Source organism: Vipera ursinii (genome assembly GCF_947247035.1).
Source record: "Vipera ursinii genome assembly, chromosome: 2".
NCBI classification, from domain to species: Eukaryota; Metazoa; Chordata; class Lepidosauria; order Squamata; family Viperidae; genus Vipera; species Vipera ursinii.
The window spans coordinates 260,923,795-260,943,225 of record NC_139513.1 but is presented as its reverse complement, the minus strand read 5'-3'; positions in this window follow the sequence as shown (position 1 = coordinate 260,943,225).

The following is a 19,431-nucleotide window of genomic DNA, read 5'->3' as shown; positions in this document are numbered from 1 at the left end:
CAGGGTCACCCAGCTGCTTTCATGCCTAAGATGGGATTTGAACTCAGTCTCCTGCTTTCTAGCTTGGGGCCTTAACCACTAGAACAAAGCCAATATCATAGAGGCCTGTCAGTAGCAAAAATAAGTATGCCTTCTTATACAGGAAGGTTTTTCTTTTTCATCTTAAAATGTATCTGGATGATTATTATTGCATTAACATCAAACACCTCCACAGTTGGAAATGATCCATCAAAGATCTCCGACTGCGTGCTCCAGTATACAAGTATAGAGATGCCAATTATAAAATCCTCACATGCATCATAGACTCAGTTTTACAAAATAACACCATCTGCCATTCATTCAGCTTCCTATGCTTATATTTTATTACTAAATAAAATAAAGCGATTAAATGGGACAAATATGTGTGCTAAAAGATTATTGCAGCTCAGCCAGATCCAGTTCAAGGATGGTAAACCTGGGGGTTTATAACATCCCTGTCCATTGGTTATGACATTTTTGATGATTGTTGTGTCCATCCATTTCCAGAAAGTTACAAGCCCATGAAGACTTGTCTCATTCTTGATACCTTTAACATTTGGACCACTTGTGGCTGTCCAATTTGCTGTGAGTGACTGTAGCTCAGTGTTTTCCAATAAAAAATGTTTTCAAGAGCAGAGCATATTTAGGGGAAGTTAAAACAAAAGTTGTTGGCTACAGTTGACCATAAGGTTGCAATTGTCATGTTGATGTTTTTGATTCTCTTGTAACCATATTTGCTTATCAGTTAATATTTATAGTATTTATATTTACAGTAATTATAAGCAATAAAGTTTTCAGTGGATTAAATGAAAAACATATTAAATATACAGTTTCTTCTTTTCTGATATTACAATGCTATAACTCATGTCTGTCGAAAGCACATAAAATGCAAGTAGAAAAATAGGGACCACTACGGTGGGAAGGTAACAGTGTTCCATGCGCCTTTGGCATCTAGTCATGCCGGCCACATGACCATGGAGACGTCCTCAGACAAGCACTGGCTCTTCAGCTTTGAAATGGAGATGAGCACCGGCCCCTAGAGTCGGAAACAACTAGCACGCATGTGGGGGGGAACCTTTACCTTTACCTTTTTATCTGCTAAAATCTGAAACAGATTTTCCTACATTGGGATATTTAAGATAGTTACTGTCATTTTTTGAACAGTTTCTAATACTTCATTGTTAAAAATGCTTCTTTTCTATACTTGATAAAGAATAAGCACCACGTAGTCTTCCAACTCTTCCCCCCATTTTTTTCCTTTCTCTGTGATGTCTATGGATATGAACATGAAACAATGCCCTGGTCCTTCAAGAAACAAAAGTAGATCTTCAGAAAACTGGCCTAAAGGTGCAATTATCTATCTAGATTAACATTGTCTTGTACTTGATTATTGCCCCCAAATATAGGCTGTACAAGGCATTGCAAAACTTGTGATGTTTATGCTAGAAACCATAAATTGGATACATCTGTCATTAATTTTGAAGATCAGAATTAATCTTCCAGAAATCTAATATACTCATTTGGAACATTCTTAACATTAAAAAAAATCTAATCTACGACTTAGCCGCATTCTTAAAATTGTGGAAGGTATTTTATATCATTGGAAAACTGAAGTTCAGAAAGGCCTCTGAAGGAAATCAGACAGGATCCCCACTGAGTGGTATGAAAATGATAAGACAATCTGTCTGCTCCCTTGTAGCAGTATATAAGAGGTCTTTTGAAAAACGGATTATCCGTATCATATTATGAGGTTGGTACAGCTGTGTGAGCTATTATCCAAATTGTCCTTATTACCGTAGATGTAGCTATTAAGTTATGACAGCTACTTTGACTACCAAAAGCATTACTTTCAACAATTAATCTTGCACAATTTTGATTTATGAAAGGACTTCAAATTTCCAACAATATTAAATCATTTTAGCATTGTATTATAATAATGAAACAGAACCATTGGCTTCTTAGTATGTAGAAAAAGCATTTGGAATACCACAACATAGACTATAAACAAACTGGATTTCCATCACATTTTAATTTTTTGAATGAAAAAGGAATGTTTCTGATATTGAAACTAGGCAAAGATGCTTCTTATCTTCTTTAATATTTAGTACGGTGCTGTAAACATTGATATATTTAGGAAGACACCCTGTGTCCTTCTGAATATTTGGGCCTTAGCAACTGAATATAAGATATTGCTATCAGTAATGTATTGAAATGAAAATAATGTTAAAAACATACTGTTACAAGCCCAGGGAGTTATTCCTTGGCATCACTGAAATCTTGGCAAATACTTTAATATTATATAAAACTACTGTTAAATTTGTTGCACTTAAGTTATACATATTGAGGCCTTATTGCTAAAAAATTAAAATGTGTCAACAGTTTTCATGAGAACTTGATGCTTTAGAACAGCTTTTATTTAAAATTGGATATGAGAGGGTGTGCAAGTGGACAGGGTAAAATATTGAATAATCACTGTTAATCAGTTAGTTAGAAATCATATCTGTACAATTTCTGAAAGAGTACAAATAAAATATGAACAAATGAATGGCCATACATGTAATTAAAGCATAATATTATATTTCTTGTTTGGATCAGATATTTTGAAAGTACTGAAAAAAAGCTTTCATAAGCCCAAACCAACAATTGCACATAATTGACAATTAGAACATTTTACAGAGATAAATTTGAATAACACACAAGGTATTTGGAAAATTGGAGGATCCTGTAGTATAAAACCTACTATCTCATTGCAAATAGATAATGTTGATGTTAAACTGGTGTGAGCTATATTTTCTCAAACCTTTTAGTGGTTTCCCATTTTTTAGTTTTTTTTCTAGTTTGCATAGCATTGCTTACTCTGAAAGGGACTTGCAATTGGGCATATATGTATATAGGTAAAGATAAAGGTTCCCCTGCACATGCGTGCTAGTCGTTTTCGACTCTAGGGGCCGGTGCTCATCTCCGTTTCAAAGCCGAAGAGCCAGCCCTCAGTGTCCTAACCCACTGTATATATTTGAACAACCTATAAATCTTGATAAATGAAATAAGCTTTTCTTGCTTACCCCAATAATATTCAATTAGCTGTTCCTCAAGAGGAATTTTATTAAAGTAGAAAAAGCAGATGGCAATATATTAAAGCAGGCCTAAGAGTAGTGCATCCCATGTAGCCAAATTTAAAATTTGAATTTTTAAAAAATATTTAAATTTAAGTTATGTTGCATTTCTATACCCCAGAAACTCATTGTTTCAGAATTTCTTTGCTTGTTCATCTTTGCACCAATAGGACTGGGTTGGTGCTACTTTGGAGAGCCTTAGCACCAGGAGTGAAAACTGGAACAACTGCAGATTACACAGTATTTGCCTCTATTATATAGTAGATGATGGGTGGGAGGTGTCAGCCTGAGATCAGGAGTTCAAACAACACTGACAGTGTAGTTCACTGGGTGAAGTTAGCTTAACTCCAAAAGATGCACGGTCTGTTTCTAATCAAATCTAGCCTTGGCAGGGTTTGTGGACAAAGTCGCTTAGCTTCATTTTGGAGTTCGAATGACAAATTTATCTCCTGCCCAAGACTCAGGTAAGTGTGTTGTATGAATGGTCCCTGTAAGTCTTATCAGTTGAACTAGGTTGCCGAATTCTGCTTATTGCTCACAGTTACAGAGTCTCTCTCTCTCTCTCTCTCTCTCTCTCTCTCTCTCTCTCTCTCTCTCTCTCTCTCTCTCTCTCTCTCTCTCTCTCTCTCTCTCTCTCTCTCTCTCTCTCTCTCTCTCTCTCTTAAACTCTGAAGGCTGTTGGGCTGTTTCTCTGAAAGCTGAAAGAAAGGGGAAACATCTGATTATGATGTCAAAATAAGACAACATTTTTCAGAACTTTCATGTTGTTGGCTTCCCTGAAAGACACTCAAAATGAATAGGAAAGAATTTCCTGGGGAAAACGCTGGAATGCTTAGATAAAAAAGAGGAAATGACTGAAACAAATTGTGGGCTCTCCAGTAATGGTGAGCCTGTGATTATTGTCTCTTTGTACAAAGTTCCAAAATGGTTACAAATAAAGGTATTCAGTGTGACCCACGTGCATAGGTCAATATATGCATAACTGTACTATTGAAATAATAGTGATTTGCACAATTATGGTATTAATCTCAATGGCACGTTGAAACGCAGGCATGAATTTCAAACTGCAGGCCAAACTGTAATCTTAATATTTGAAATTTCACAAGTGAAATTCAGGGCACACAGGAAAAAAAATGCCAGAAACATCTTCTGATAAATACAGTAAAGGGGATCTGCTCTCGCTCTGTGTGCAAAGTACACAGAGCATGCTCACAACAGCCTCATTTCTGCAACACGCACAAGCCAATCAGCCACCAAATCAAATATTCCCATAACATAGATTCAAAACAACTGAGTCAAAAATCACTGCTCTGGGACCTACTGAGATCTCATCTACTTTTTCAGGGACTGACTTTGATTCTTTGCATTAAATGTTATGGTATGGACATCTTGGTCACTTCCCACCATCCAGACAGGCAGGAGAAGGGGCAGCTTTGCTACTGCAGATAACACACGTTGGGAAGTTCTGCCTAATCTTAGCAGCAGGATTTTTGTTTTAGAGGTTTTTGTTTGCATGTTTGTTTATTTTTTAAAAATGTTGCTATGAAAATTGGGTTGATTTACAGCAGGGGTGTCAAACTGCTGGCCCGCAGGCCAGTTTCATCATACTGAAGCCACGCCCACCCCATTGCCAGTATGGCGCAACATGTCACGTGACGTGGCAACTTTGACACCCATGATTTACAGGGTTCAAATGTTCTCATAAATGATTAACTGAACAGGGTTAATTTACTCTGTGCACGACTGGGAGTATTTTGTGCTAATTTAGGTATCTCAAATTCAAAATTATTATGACTGCTACATGGGGATCTAGTTCAATAGCTGGGCAGAAGCATATTCTTCTTTCTTTGCGTCTCTTCTTACCCTTCTTCTTCTTCTTCCCATGCCATACTTGCTTGCCATCCTTCTCACTTGTCACCCAGGTGTTAATGATGGGACCCCTCCTCCTCCTCCTCCTCCTGGGACAGTTCCACCCTTGTAATCTATTCCCCCTGGGCAGGCTCGCTCCTTCTGTTCAGAATGCCTGTCACTGCCTTGAGGCTGGATCTGCCCAGCTCAGCCAACCAAGGTGTCAATTGGCAGGAGAAACAATAGGTTGGGCTAATATTGTGGCCCAATCCGTGCATTTATGTTACAGTGAAAATCCTAACATTTCTAGGCAGTGTCCTACCTTCTAGAAAGTGATTTTTAGGCCACAATAAATATCTTGAAGAATGTCCATGGGCTGCTTGTTTGAGGGTCCCTGACTAAATGTGGTAAGGTACTTGACTGGTTTAACTGTTTATTTTTTGGTGTTTCTACAACCATTGTCTCTTCCCTCCAACTCCAAATGACCAAGCCGAACATATTAGGAAAATAAGGCCAATGCCAAATAATTTTTTTAAAAATATGTTTTATTAATTTTTAACATACACCTTAATATTTGGTAAACATCGTGTTGTCTGGGCTAGTGTTTAAAAAACAATCAATAACAATTTCTATATAATACTCTATATGATAGTTTTCCTTGATTTCCTCTTCTTCCAATAATATTCTCTTTTGCCAACCTTAAATTAATACAGTTCTTATTTAAATAAATGACAATTAAATATAAACATTTTTCTCATGTTTCTGCAAATAATAACCACATCAATATAAAGCTTCTTTTCATTGATCATCTTAATTGCCTTGTCATAAATCCTGTTTACATTCTTATTTAAATTTGTTCTCCTCACAATATTCAAAACATTCTTACTGGTTAAGATTTTCTCAAAATTAATTACACTTAAGTATTTAAGTCTTTTTTTCTCATACAAGCTATCAGATTTTTACATTTCTCATATCTTAAAGAAAATGCAAAATAATTTTAGAAGCTCATTTCAACCACACACATGCAAGCACAAGCTTGGAGGAGCCTAGATTTGCTTTCCAGAGGAGTAAGTGACCAGTATATCCACCCACAGAAGTATAAAATACATATTCTAACCTAAGAGAGAAGAGGATGTTATAACAAATAACATATTATCCAATTAACATATGTCATATTTTGTCAAACAAATATACTACAACTATTTGCAGAAGGGAAACATAAGTATAAAGCATAGGCAAAGCTGAGTTGATAGGAAAAAATTGGATTGGTGCAAAAGTGATAGAACTAAAAAAAACATAGAATGAACAAAGCAACAGTGATATGGTTAGATTATTTAGCAGACTCCTTCCATCAAGAAACTCAATCTGGTCAATTAAAACACAACCAACTCTACAGTTCTCAACTTACAATGACAATTAAGCCCAATGTTTCTGTTGTTAAGTAAGACATTTGGTGAGTTTTGCCTCATTTTATGACCCTTATTTCCACAGTTGTTAAGTGAATCAACAGTTGATAAGTTAGTAACCTGGTTGTTAAGTGAATCAGGCTTCCCCATTGACTTTGCTTGTCAAGAGGTTGCAAAAAGTGATCAAATGACCTTGGGACACAGCAATGGTCATAAGGATGAGCCAGCTGCTAAGCATCTGAATTTTAATCACATGATCATGATCTGTTACAACAAAGATTGTAACTGTGAAAAATAAACATGTCACTTTTTCCAGTGCCATTGTAACTTTGAACGGTCACTAAATGAGTCGAGGATTACCTGTACTTGGTTAAGAAAACAAAACAAAATCAACAGACTCAGATTAATGGACAGTTTTAAAATTGAAGGCACTTCCATGTGGCATTTTTTCAGCTACCTAACAGTTCCATAGGGAGTATCATCTTCATACCTGCCAACCTTAAAATGCTGGGAACAGGCAGGGATACCCTTAGCCAATCAATGCTCCTTTTCAATGATCAACAAAAATAGTGTGAAGAAGGTTATCCAGAAGTGCCCTGCCCCCTGAGCTATGTCAGTTCCTGGAGTAACAGAAATTGCCTCGTCCATATGCTATAACAGACATATAGTGTTATTGTTATACAGTAAACAATCTTTCTCCCTTTTGTGACCTACTGAAGAGCAAAAAACTGATATACACAATCCCTTGTTGGGTATAAACCTATAGCACTACCTAAAGAGCCTTGGTGGAGCAGTGGGCTAATGCCTCCTTATGTAACACCAGCTGCCTGCAATTAGTGCAGGTTCGCATCCCACCAGGCTCAAGGTTGACTCAGCCTTCCATCCTTCCGAGGTAGGTAAAATGAGGACCCAGATTGTTGGGGGCAATTAAGCTGACTTTGTAATAATGCCGCTTGGGGGGGTGTATGAAAGCCCTAATAAGCAGGCATATACATAGAATAAAGGCTACTGCTAAGCTTGTAAGCCGCCCTGAGTCTTCGGAGAAGGGCGGGATATAAATGGGATTAAAATAAAAATAAAATAAAAATAAATAAATTTTGCTCACTGTCACTCTTGTACTTGTTCTGGCAAATACTTTCTGAAGGATGCTGAACAAACTAACCTCACTGTAGTGTTTGCATTCACTCTTGCTCCCTTTTCTGCTGTGTAGAAAAAGAACAATGGTGCTCTTCTAATCCCCACACAGTCTTGGGAGTCTGCTCATACTTCTTAAGCAAGTTAAACATCTCCCAACAAACCAGATTAATGTTTTAACATTTGTTCAGTTCCAACATCTATACCTTCATCTTTGCTGTTCTTCAACAGTCACATCTATAACTTCCTTTTTGTCATTTATTTCTACTCTGAAATATTCTTAATACACTTCTCTAAAATACTCCAACATTTCCTCACTTCAGTTTCATCCTCAGTCATTTTATTAGTTTTACTTTTAAACCTATTCCTCTCCTAGAGAGATAAATTTATAACAGTGCTTATAACTGTTGTAAAGAAAACCCGTCTCTTTCTATCTTCTTTTGTTCTTTTCTATTATTTTTCTTTTTTGCCCTTTTAGCTCCGTGATTTTTTTCTTTTTATCCTACATTAATTTGTATTCATTTTTACCTTTGATTTTACAACTTTTAATAAATTACCGGTATATATAAAAATGTAGTTTTCTCTCTACAGACATTATATACTATCTTTTCTTCATTCCCATTCTTGCAACATTTTCTTAAATGCATGTCCTCTTATTCACAATCTCTTTCACTTCAACATTTCACCAAACATCATTTTTCATACTTCCCATTGGCATAACAGAATTTTTTTTCATTAGGTTTTAGACAGCTTTCGCATCCTTTTTTTTTTTTCTTACATCCACTTTGTTCATTCTCTTGGGAGATCAATCTACTTAACTCTTTTTCAGACGGGATTCACATTTTCTGTTCCTGAAGTCAGGCACTTTCACTCCTATTGGTTTCACTTTTTAAGTTTTCTTCCATGTCCATTTCCCTTCAAGCTTCACTCTTGATACTGTTCCAAAATCAGAACTTCCAATTCCCCTCATATCCTTTACTAAGGAATTTGTGTTTTCAAATGTAGTATATGCATTTCTTTGCTGTGTTTACACATGTATAACTGTAGTCTTAAATTACATTCTTAAAACAAATGCATCTGTTTCTCAGCAAACACCACTCATCACTGCCATTATAGACTCCAATAGCCCAGTCACTTTTTCTCCATTTTTTTCATCTCATTCCAACCCATCCATTGAAGTCACCTAGCAGAAAAAGTTTCTGTATTCGTTCAGAATGGTCCACAACTATCCATCAAATTCACCTTTGGTTCTTCCATTATCATTCAATGTCAACCAAAAAAGCATGTATACATAATATTTGAATTGTTATATCTATTTAGTATATCATAATATCGCAAGTCATGATGCATAATAGATAGGAAACAGGGGACAGTCAATAACTATATGAAAAATGCTAGTGTTATAAAAACAAAGTCTCCATCTTGCCAAGTCCCAAAATATTTATATTCTAATTCAATTGAAGCTAAAAATTTACCTTGTAGAACTAATAGATAAATAGTTAGAAAAGGGGCATGGATATTATTTATACATGATTAACCCAGCAAGAATATTATATGCCTCTTTACTGGGAAACAAAATTAGTTATTTCCTAATTAAAGAATGGCACTCAATTAGCCATATATTGAAATGGAAAGAACAACTTGGTGTTAGCTACATACATTTGTACTGCAATTTATTTTAAATATCAATATGCTGGTCTTGGTAAATATGATTAACCTTCAATTTAAATGTCTAGGTAGGCCAGTCTAGCTATAATTATTTCTGCCTACTGCTTTGCTGTCTAGATAAATTTCATGCAGTGTTTTTTCCCCCCAAAATATACTATTGGTTTCACCTATTTCATTATATGAAGTTCCTGAAAATGTGCCAGCTAAATGTCATGTCATTGTATCTTATTAAAAGATCTGACCTTTAGGGCATAAAATATAGAAATATCCATTTGTGAAGCACAAATGGATGTTTCCCTGATGATGATGTTTCCCTGATGATTCAGATTTCATTACTGAGTCTGTGTTTGCGAAAGTCTTTCTGGCCTGTTGGATTCATATTCAAAGAGCTCATTTATTTTTGCTTAATACTACTTGTACATAATAACTTTGGCAACAAATTGTTTTCAAAACCCTGGTTTTTCATGCTGTGTAAATCCAACTACTCTGTTCATTGATCTTCCTATATTTCAGTGTTTCTATGATAGGACAAGAGAAGATGGGTCTCTAAATTAAGTCATGGTTTTCTCATTATGAGGTATTGGATAAGGCATAATTACCTGGGGTTCACAAAATACGTTAAGCCAGTGTTTCCCAACCTTGGCCACTTTAAGGCAGGTGGACTTCAACTCCCAGAATTCCCCAGCCAGCCATGGGGAGTTAAAGTCAACCCGCCTTAAAGTTGCCAAGGTTGGGAAACACTGGCTTAGGCCTTGATTTAGAAACTATAATTCCTATGACTGGATTCCTATGACACTAAGTACCGTAGTTTCCGGCGTATAAGACTACTTTTTAACCCATGAAAATCTTCTCAAAAGTCAGGGGTCATCTTATACACCTGGTGCTGAAAATTTAGGGACAGGGCTGGCTGGAAAACCTGGAGCGGATCTCCCATTTAGTCTGCGCAGGGAAAGCGGGACCAATTGGAGAAGAAGCTGCAGTCTGTGATTTTTTACAGGCTGGGGTCTGGGCGTCTTTCCTTCTAAAGTTGAAGAGCAGCTGTAGTATATCCCAACTTGAAAGGCAGGTGGGGAAGGCAGCAGCCAGAGCAGCGGCTTAGCTCTAAGGACACATTTGACTCAAGAACTGGGCGGGCTGGCTGGAAAACCTGGAGTGGATCTCCCATTTGGTCTTTTTTTTTTAAATCCCATTTATATCCTGCCCTTCTCCAAAGACTCAGGGTGGCTTACAATTTAAAGCACAAATCAATGTGCTTAGCAATAGCCTTCATTCTGTGTATATGCCTGTTTATTAGGGCTTTCACCCCCCCCCAAGCAGCATTATTACAAAGTCAGCTTATTGTCCCCAACAATCTGGGTCCTCATTTTACCTACCTTGGAAGGATGGAAAGCTGAGTCAACCTTGAGCCTGGTGGGATGCGAACCTGCACTAATTGCAGGCAGCTGGTGTTACTTAAGGCTCTGCGCAGGGAAAGCTTTAGAGTGAATTAGGAAAAGTGAAAAAGTGAATTAGGAAAATAGGGAACGGTTGCTGGAATTGGGTATGTGTAGCTTAACGAAGAGAAGGGTGAGGGGTGACATGATAGCAGTGATCCAATATCTCAGGGGCGGCCACAAAGCAGAGGGAGCCAAGCTATTCTCCAAAGCACCTGAAAGCAGGACAAGAAGCAATGGATGGAAACTAGTCAAGGAGAGAAGCAACCTAGAACTAAAGAGAAACTTCCTGACAGTTAGAACAATTAACCAGTGGAACAACCTGCCTCCAGAAGTGGTGAATGCTCCAACACTGGAAGTTTTTAAGAAGAGACTGGACAGCCATTTGTCTGAAATGGTATAGGGTTTCCTGCCTTAGCAGGGGGTTGGACTAGATGACCTCCAAGGTCCCCTCCAACAACTTCTTCTTCTTCTTCTTCTTCTTCTTCTTCTTCTTCTTCTTCTTCTTATTATTATTATTATTATTATTATTATTATTATTATTATTATTATTATTATTATTATTATTTAATCCACTTGCATTGTTTTATGTTTACATGTTGATGACAAACAGCCTTATGTTTATAAGTGAGTTTTCCTACTAAGCACCTGCATGTCATAAGCATTTGAATTAAAATTACCATATTAAAATCAAATCTGATGTTTTTTAATTTTTATTTGGTGTGCGTTGGAAGAGGGGTAGTCTTATACGGCGAGTATAGCCCAAACCCTATAATTTAACAGGAAATGTAGGGGGTCGTCTTATACGCCCAGTCGTCTTATACGCTGGAAAATACAGTATTTTTTAAATAGCGGCTTTTAATTTGTATAAAGCAAATTTCCTTTATCATTTTGAATAAGCAGTTAATTTTACTTTGATTCAAGATCTATTTAATCTAAGCTCTTAAATCCTAGTACTTAAAAGTTCCACTTTCATCTGGAGATATTAGAAATACACAGAATATTGGAGCTGAGTACATTTGCTGTTATTGTTAAATCTAAATATGGCTGCAATAGCCTACCATGAATTATCAGAATCAGGGGGCCCAGGGACATTTCTGGCCAGGCTGCTCTAGAATGTCTTATAAATTGATTTCAGAAGCATTTAAGGCATTTTTTCATACCAGTCATGAGTTAATATTTTCAAATACTCTGTTTCAGAAGACATTAAAGATGGTAAAAGCATTAGTAAGTTAGGACACAGGACTTAAAACTAGGTATTGATGTACCTGTTTGTTTGAGGTTGGCTGTTATATTTTCTAAATTGAAAAAGTAACGCATTTGTCATGAACATGTCAACTGCTAATTCCTTATTGGTGAGATATAAATGCTGAAAGTGAACCAGTTCTTGGAAGAAAAATTGGGACTCTCTCAGTTTATGAAAATCATTAAGTATATCTTGGTTGAACTCTTTTGAGAAAAGGTGATGATATGTTTCTAGAAGGATATTTACGTACTGTATTGGATTTTAAAAATTGGCTTAATGAAATTTGTCACATCTTAGCCTCTATTTTGAAGGAGACAAAATTGAACAGTGTGACTCAATATGGTTCAAATAAAATTGTAATGATTTGAATTAATTTAAAATTAATATCAAATTTCAGAATAACAATATAATAGTAATATAATTTGCATATTTGAATAATTTAGTTTTTTAATTAATGGGATTTTAAATGTTACTTTCCTTTTTTGTCTTTTTCATTTTGTTTTGTTTTGTTTAGAATAATAATTTATTTGCTTGAGGCTTTTACATTTTTTTGTTACTTTAGGTTTTGTTTTTAAACATAATCTGTTATGTAATAATTATGAGAGACAGTGTGGTAAAATAGGAATGAGAAGGACTTAGGTTCTAGTTCTTCCTTAGGCATGGAAGCTGGTTGGATGACTTTGGGCCAACCTTTCTCTCTCAGCCCTACATTGGGAAGTCAAAAAACATCTGTCTGCCAACCTATATTGAACCAGTGTGGTAGACTATGGCCTCATAACTTTCAGTGAAGAGGCCTTCATCCTAAAAGGTGTTGATTCAGACTGATTATAATATTAGCATGAATGTGTGTGCATGGACATACACATTCATTATACATTACTGTTATTAATATGTAACACATTTTAAGAAAAATTAATTGTAATTTTTAAAAATCCAATTAAAATTATAACAAAAATACCAGTTAGTCTTAGATTCTCATGTCTAAGCTTTTCTCTATTTGTCTAGGCCAGGGGTAGGCAACCTCGGCTCTTTTATGACTCATGGACTTCAACTCCCAGAATTCCTGAGTCAGCACAGCTGACTCAGGAATTCTGGGAGTTGAAGTCCATGAGTCATAAAAGAGCCGAGGTTGCCTACCCCTGGTCTAGGCAGTAACAGCACCAAGCCAATCTTGGATGATCTGCAGGTAAGAGCTGGTTAATATTTGGATGGAACCCATCCAAGGTTATAAACTAGACTAGAAAATCAACTCTTCCTATCCCCAATCTTGGAAGAAGGCAACATTAAATACATCTGTAGTCAAGAAATGGGGTTACAAAATATTCTTGTGCCTTTTCTTTTTTGACATTAAAAGAATAATTCTTATTTCAATCTTCAGAAAAACCCATGAGACTTCAAAGCCACAATCTATCTTCATTGCTAATCCAGGTTCCTCTCTAAAAGTAAGTAACAGTACAACAAAACAGATTCTGTGGTCTAAATTTCCCCTGAAAACTGCTTAACCGCAGAGAGGATTTTATACAGGCATCAGTCTTTTCTATTCCAGTTCTCTCTTTTTTTGGACATATTGAAATGAGAACTATCGAAGCTTGACACATAAATGCATTCTTCCCAAAGAATGGGCTGCTTTATTTCTCTTCCTCCCCATAATGCAATTATTTTTAGAACTGCAAAGGTTTATGTAAAATTTATATATTTATGCTCTACTCCTTTAACCAACCATTTCCAACCATCCAAATATGTTGGATGACAGCTCCTAGAATTCCAATTGACTTATGACCACAATTGAGCCCAACATTTCTGTTGCTAAGTGAAACAATTTTTAGTGAGTTTTACCCCATTTTGCGACCTTTAAGTGAATCACTGTGGTTGTTTAGTATCATGGTTGTTAAGTGAATTTGGCTTCCCCATTGACTTTGCTTGGCAGAAGTTTGCAAAAGGTGATCACATGATCCTGGGACACTGCAACCGTTATAAATATGAGTCAATTGTCAAGTGTCTGAATTTTTATCATGTGACCATGAGGATGATGCAAAGGTTGTATGAAAAACAGTCATAAATCACTTTTTTCAGTGCCGTAGTAACTTTGAACGGTCACTAAACTGTTGTAAGTTGAGGACTACCTGTATTTGATCCATTATCTCTTGCAATTTGGGGAAGACTGACATGCAATGGCAGAATAATCTGAGAATCTATTTCATATCATTGATCTACTTCAGTATTGTCTCCAGTGATTGACAACAACTTGCTAGTATAGAATAGAGAACGTATTTCTTAACCTTAAGTGGATATGCCTGGATAAACCAGGGATGTATTTGCAGATTTTTAGGAGTTTTTCAATTTATCTCTACCCTTTCGTCTTCCAATAAAGCATTTCCATTTGTACATGTGTAAAAAATGCTCTTGGGTCAAGCTTGAGTCCTGATGACAGCATCCATGCAGAGTTGTTTTTTTTTTAAACAATGCTAGGAAGTAGTTTTAGCTTCCCAGTACTGGGCTAGTATTATGAACAAATATACAAGCCATTGGGTTGCCGCAGTAGGTTTTGTCTGCCCACATAAATGACAGATGTGACAGAAGAGTGAATGTCATTCCAAAATGGTAAAAGGGGGAGAAAAATTCAAAAGACAAATGGGACAACTCACTGAGGTATCACCTTTTGCTGTTTTGTACACAAGCGAGTTCCTTGGACTGCAAGGCGATCAAACCGGTCAGTCCTAGAGGAGATAAACCCTGACTGCTCTTTAGAAGGCCAGATCCTGAAGCTAAAACTCAAATACTTTGGCCACCTAATGAGAAGGAAGGACTCACTGGAGAAGAGCCTAATGCTGGGAAAGATTGAGGGCAATAGAAGAAGGGGACGACAGAGAATGAGGTGGCTGGATGGAGTCACTGAAGCAGTAGGCGTGAGCTTAGATGGACTCCAGAAGATGGTAGAGGACAGGAAGGCCTGGAGGAACATTGTGCATGGGGTTGTGATGGGTTGGATACGACTTCGCAACTAACAACAACAAAACACAAGCAACTGAACAATATTACTATAATTGTATAATTATTATAATGTCCTTTGGTTCAAACTCAATTATCAGTTTTTAAAATAAATATTTAAATAATGTCTCTTTTAAGGTGTTCTATTTGGGGGTGGGGGGTGGGGGGTCCATTCAATCAGCAGTATTTATGAATTTTATTTGCCTGTACTGACTTCTCTGCCAGCTTTACTTTAAACACTACCTTCAATTACTGATGTCAACTTCTCTTACTTGAAATGAACTCCTAAAAGCAATAAATGAAAAAAAGAGGAACTTTGTGAGTGAAAACCACAAGTTCAAGATGACAAAATATGAAAATAGGGACAAGAGACTACCACGTGAACATAAAGGCTATATTCAGTTAGAAATCATATAAATAAGACAGAAACAGCCCTGTTATTAGGCTCAATGGAGCTACATTGCTTTTCACTATAATCGCCCGGTCTATTTACTAGGGTTATGTATAAAATGTGCCTTAATGGACAAAAACAAGCACAGCAATGGGAAGCTTTATGCATTCAAGCCTGTACATACAGGACAGACACTTCATTTAATTGAGATGAAAATAGAGGACGAAGGAAAACCCTTTTTTTCTTGATGTTACTCAACTGTTAGGAATTGGGGAATCTTTGCTCAGCTCTTGCAAATTAGCCAGGGAGTTGTCATAGGAGAACTTAGTTTATTTTTTACCATCCTGCTTTTAGATTATGCTCCAATGCTTCTTATCACATTGCAAGGTAATTCAAGACAGTTATAGAGTTGGTTCAAGTCCCAAGAAACAATAGGCGTACTCTTTTGGAGGTAATTACTGCCAAAGCAGACCTATTTCTGTTATTACTTTAAAAAGACTATTATTTGACACTATTAAGAGGCAAGCTGAAAACTAGTTATTTTGCAGTCATGTATGTTCTTTCTCAACATTCAGTATCTAAGAAGTCTTGAAAGCTCTATAGTAAGTTTTGTAAACTATTTACATTGGTATTTCAAGACTATGGAAACAGATTGAAAACTCGGTGGGATCATACAACACACTAAACAATAGCTTGCTTAATCATGGTTTACAGTATACATTACACTTATCTTGCTTTGCACAATGCCTTAAGCTATACATAGGCCCTGAAGCACCCCAATTTTCATCCTCAAGTTCCCTGCAGACCTTAGGCCTGCTTTTTCACCCCTCTGGGTCTCATATTCTCTCCTACCCCATCACCAGTCACCTTTTGTAGATCTCTGGAGCTCATATTGGGTAATTGTAGGCCACTCTGCTCCTTGGCATCCCTGCAGGTTGCATGGCATGGTCCTGGATGAAGGTACCATTTTTGGAGAAGCCACATTGCCAAACCATGCCATATAGCCTGCAGGGATGCTGAAGGATGGAGCAGCCTAGTTGTCTTTCCCCTTTCCAGAGCTCTACAAAAGGTAAGTGGCAACCCACACCCTCCTCCCCATCCCTTGCTTTCTCACTTAACTTCTGTAGATCTTCAGAGCTCGCATTAGAGAGCAGGCTGCTTTGCCTATGGCTCTGTGAATTGTGGCTGCTCCAAAAATGGGGTCCAATTCCTGGATGGAGCCATCCAACCTAAGAAAGCCGAGGAGTGGAGTGGCCTTCTCTCAGTGTGAACTCTGGAGCTGTACAGTACAGAAGGCAAGTGAACAATCTGTGATGGAGGGTGGGGAGGAGGATATGCAACTCTGTGGGTTGGGAAGCAGGCCCAAGGGCTGCAGGGAGCTAGTAGGGTGGGAAAGCAGACCCAAGGCAAGATGGGATGGAGGGAGATAGGTGAGGGGGACACTGTTGCAGCTTCTCTGTGGTTGGTCAAAAGGGTGAACCCCCCCAATTTTTTGCAAGTGACCATGATTTCAAAACTTGGTTGTAAGTAGTTTTGGGGAAGTCTGTTGTAACTCTGAATAGTAGCTAAGTGACCAATTGTAAGTTGAGGACTATCTGCACAACAGCCAAGATTGCTACAGGATCCAGAAGTATAGAAGTTAAATGGATGAACAAATAACTTGAGTATGTTTTTGCATTTCTTGTATAATAGTGTCAAAATTTTGTTATTTTGGAAAAAAAGAAGAGCCCAGTGAAACATTGATATCCTAATCACTATAAATAGCTGGCACATGCTTGATGAGTACAGGGCAAGGTAAAGCTTATTTATTTATTGCATTTCTTCTATGAGAATCCTTCATGTTTTATCTCTAAACGTATTCTGGATATAATACACATTATGTGTATAACCCAGGTATATAACTCAGTGTATTTCTTATTTTATATTTAACTAATTTTATACCACAAAAGGTATACATTTTTTAAATTGCCTCCAATATAATTTGCATTCACCATTCAAATTAGATGGATTGTTTTATAAATAATGAATAGTGCACCCTCTACTGTCTGTTTCAGTGTTTTGGCAAGACATTGAAAAATAAAGTCAGTTCCTACATTATCTTTTTCTGAAGTCATTTAAAACATTATTTGAAGAAAACATAGAAATATGTTTTTGTTGCTATATACTAATCTATCGAAAGGAAATTAACAAAATCTTGTTGATTTGTGTCTGATACAGACATTACACATACAGTTCAGACTGACCCCAGCTATTTTTAATTCAACAATACTTATTTCCACCTCAGAGTGCTTAGGATTTCAACTTCCTGGATATTTCCATGTTTCGTATCATATTTATATCTACCATTCTGTCAGGATAGCTTTTGCACCTCTTGTTCCATTAAATATTAAGGATCCCTTTTCATAGAAAATGACTCCTTACTAAGATATTATGAAATGTTTCTTAAGTAGTACTGAGGCAATTCTGAATTTTGGTAAACATACCGTGATGAAAATAACAATATATACATGCTAAAAAAATAAGGAACTCTCAATCCAAGTCAGCAAGACAAATTTAAATCAGGCAGGACTATGGAAGAATTTGTTATAAATCAGTAGGCTTGGGAACAGGTGGAGGGAAGAGCAGAGAGGACAGGCATTTTGTAAGGGCTTGCCAAGTTTTCTACAGATCTTTGTATCAGAAGTTTCCAAAAGGTTTGCTTAAAAGCATATGAAGCCCCATACCAAAATTAAGTTATGGCTATCTGAATGAGTCCTCACTACACAATGAACAATATAAATTATGTATTACCGCAATATAAATTATGTACTACAGCATATTGCCATATCATGAGCCAGTTTGCTATACAGATAGTACTTACTTATAACTGTTCATTTAATGATAGTTTGAAGCTCTAACAGCCTTGCTAAAAGTGAACCTAAGACCCACCCTCAAAGTTGTGAATGCCACATCACCCTCAAGGTCATGTGATCACAATTTGAGCTCTTAGAAACCAGCTTGCATTTATGATGGTTGCAGTGTCTTGTGTTCATGTGATCATGCTTTGTGACCTTCCCAGCTAGCTTCTGACAAGCAAAGTTAATTGATTAACTGACAAGCAAAGTTAATTGGTGAAGGCAGATTTGCTTAACGCCCAATTTATTCATTTAACAGCAACTTAATGAGTGGTAAAATGATTTTAAAATTGGATTCGGTCATGCAATGACTTATTTTACAACCATATCAATTTGTTGTTGTTGTTGTTGTTAGCTGCGAAGTCGTGTCCGACCCATCGCGACCCTATGGACAACATTCCTCCAGGCCTTCCTGTCCTCTACCATCTTCTGGAGTCCATTTAAGCTCACGCCTACTGCTTCAGTGACTCCATCCAGCCACCTCATTCTCTGTCGTCCCCTTCTTCTATTGCCCTCGATCTTTCCCAGCATTAGGCTCTTCTCCAGTGAGTCCTTCCTTCTCATTAGGTGGCCAAAGTATTTGAGTTTTAGCTTCAGGATCTGGCCTTCTAAAGAGCAGTCAGGATTGATCTCCTCTAGGACTGACCGGTTTGATCGCCTTGCAGTCCAAGGGACTCGCAGGAGTCTTCTCCAGCACCATAGTTCAAAGGCCTCAATTCTTTGGCGCTCAGCCTTTCTTATGGTCCAACTTTCACTGCCATACATTGCAACTGGGAAGACCATAGCCTTGACTATACGCACTTTTGTTGACAGGGTGATGTCTCTGCTTTTTAGTGTGCTGTCTAGATTTGCCATGGCTTTCCTCCCCAGGAGCAAGCGTCTTTTAATTTCTTGGCTACAGTCCCCATCTGCAGTGATCTTGGAGCCCAGGAAAATAAAATCTGTCACTACCTCCATTTCTTCCCCATCTATTTGCCAGGAATTGAGAGGGCCAGATGCCATGATCTTGGTTTTCTTAATGTTAAGTTTCAACCCAAGTTTTGCACTCTCCTTCTTCACCCGCAACAAGAGGCTCTTTAGTTCTTCTTCACTTTCTGCCATTAGAGTGGTATCATCTGCGTATCTTAGGTTGTTGATATTTCTTCCGGCAATCTTAATTCCAACTTTTGATTCATCTAGCCCTGCCTTTCTCATGATGTGCTCTGCATATAAGTTAAATAGGCAGGGTGACAGTATACAGCCTTGCCGGACTCCTTTCCCAATTTTGAACCAATCAGTGGTTCCATGTCCAG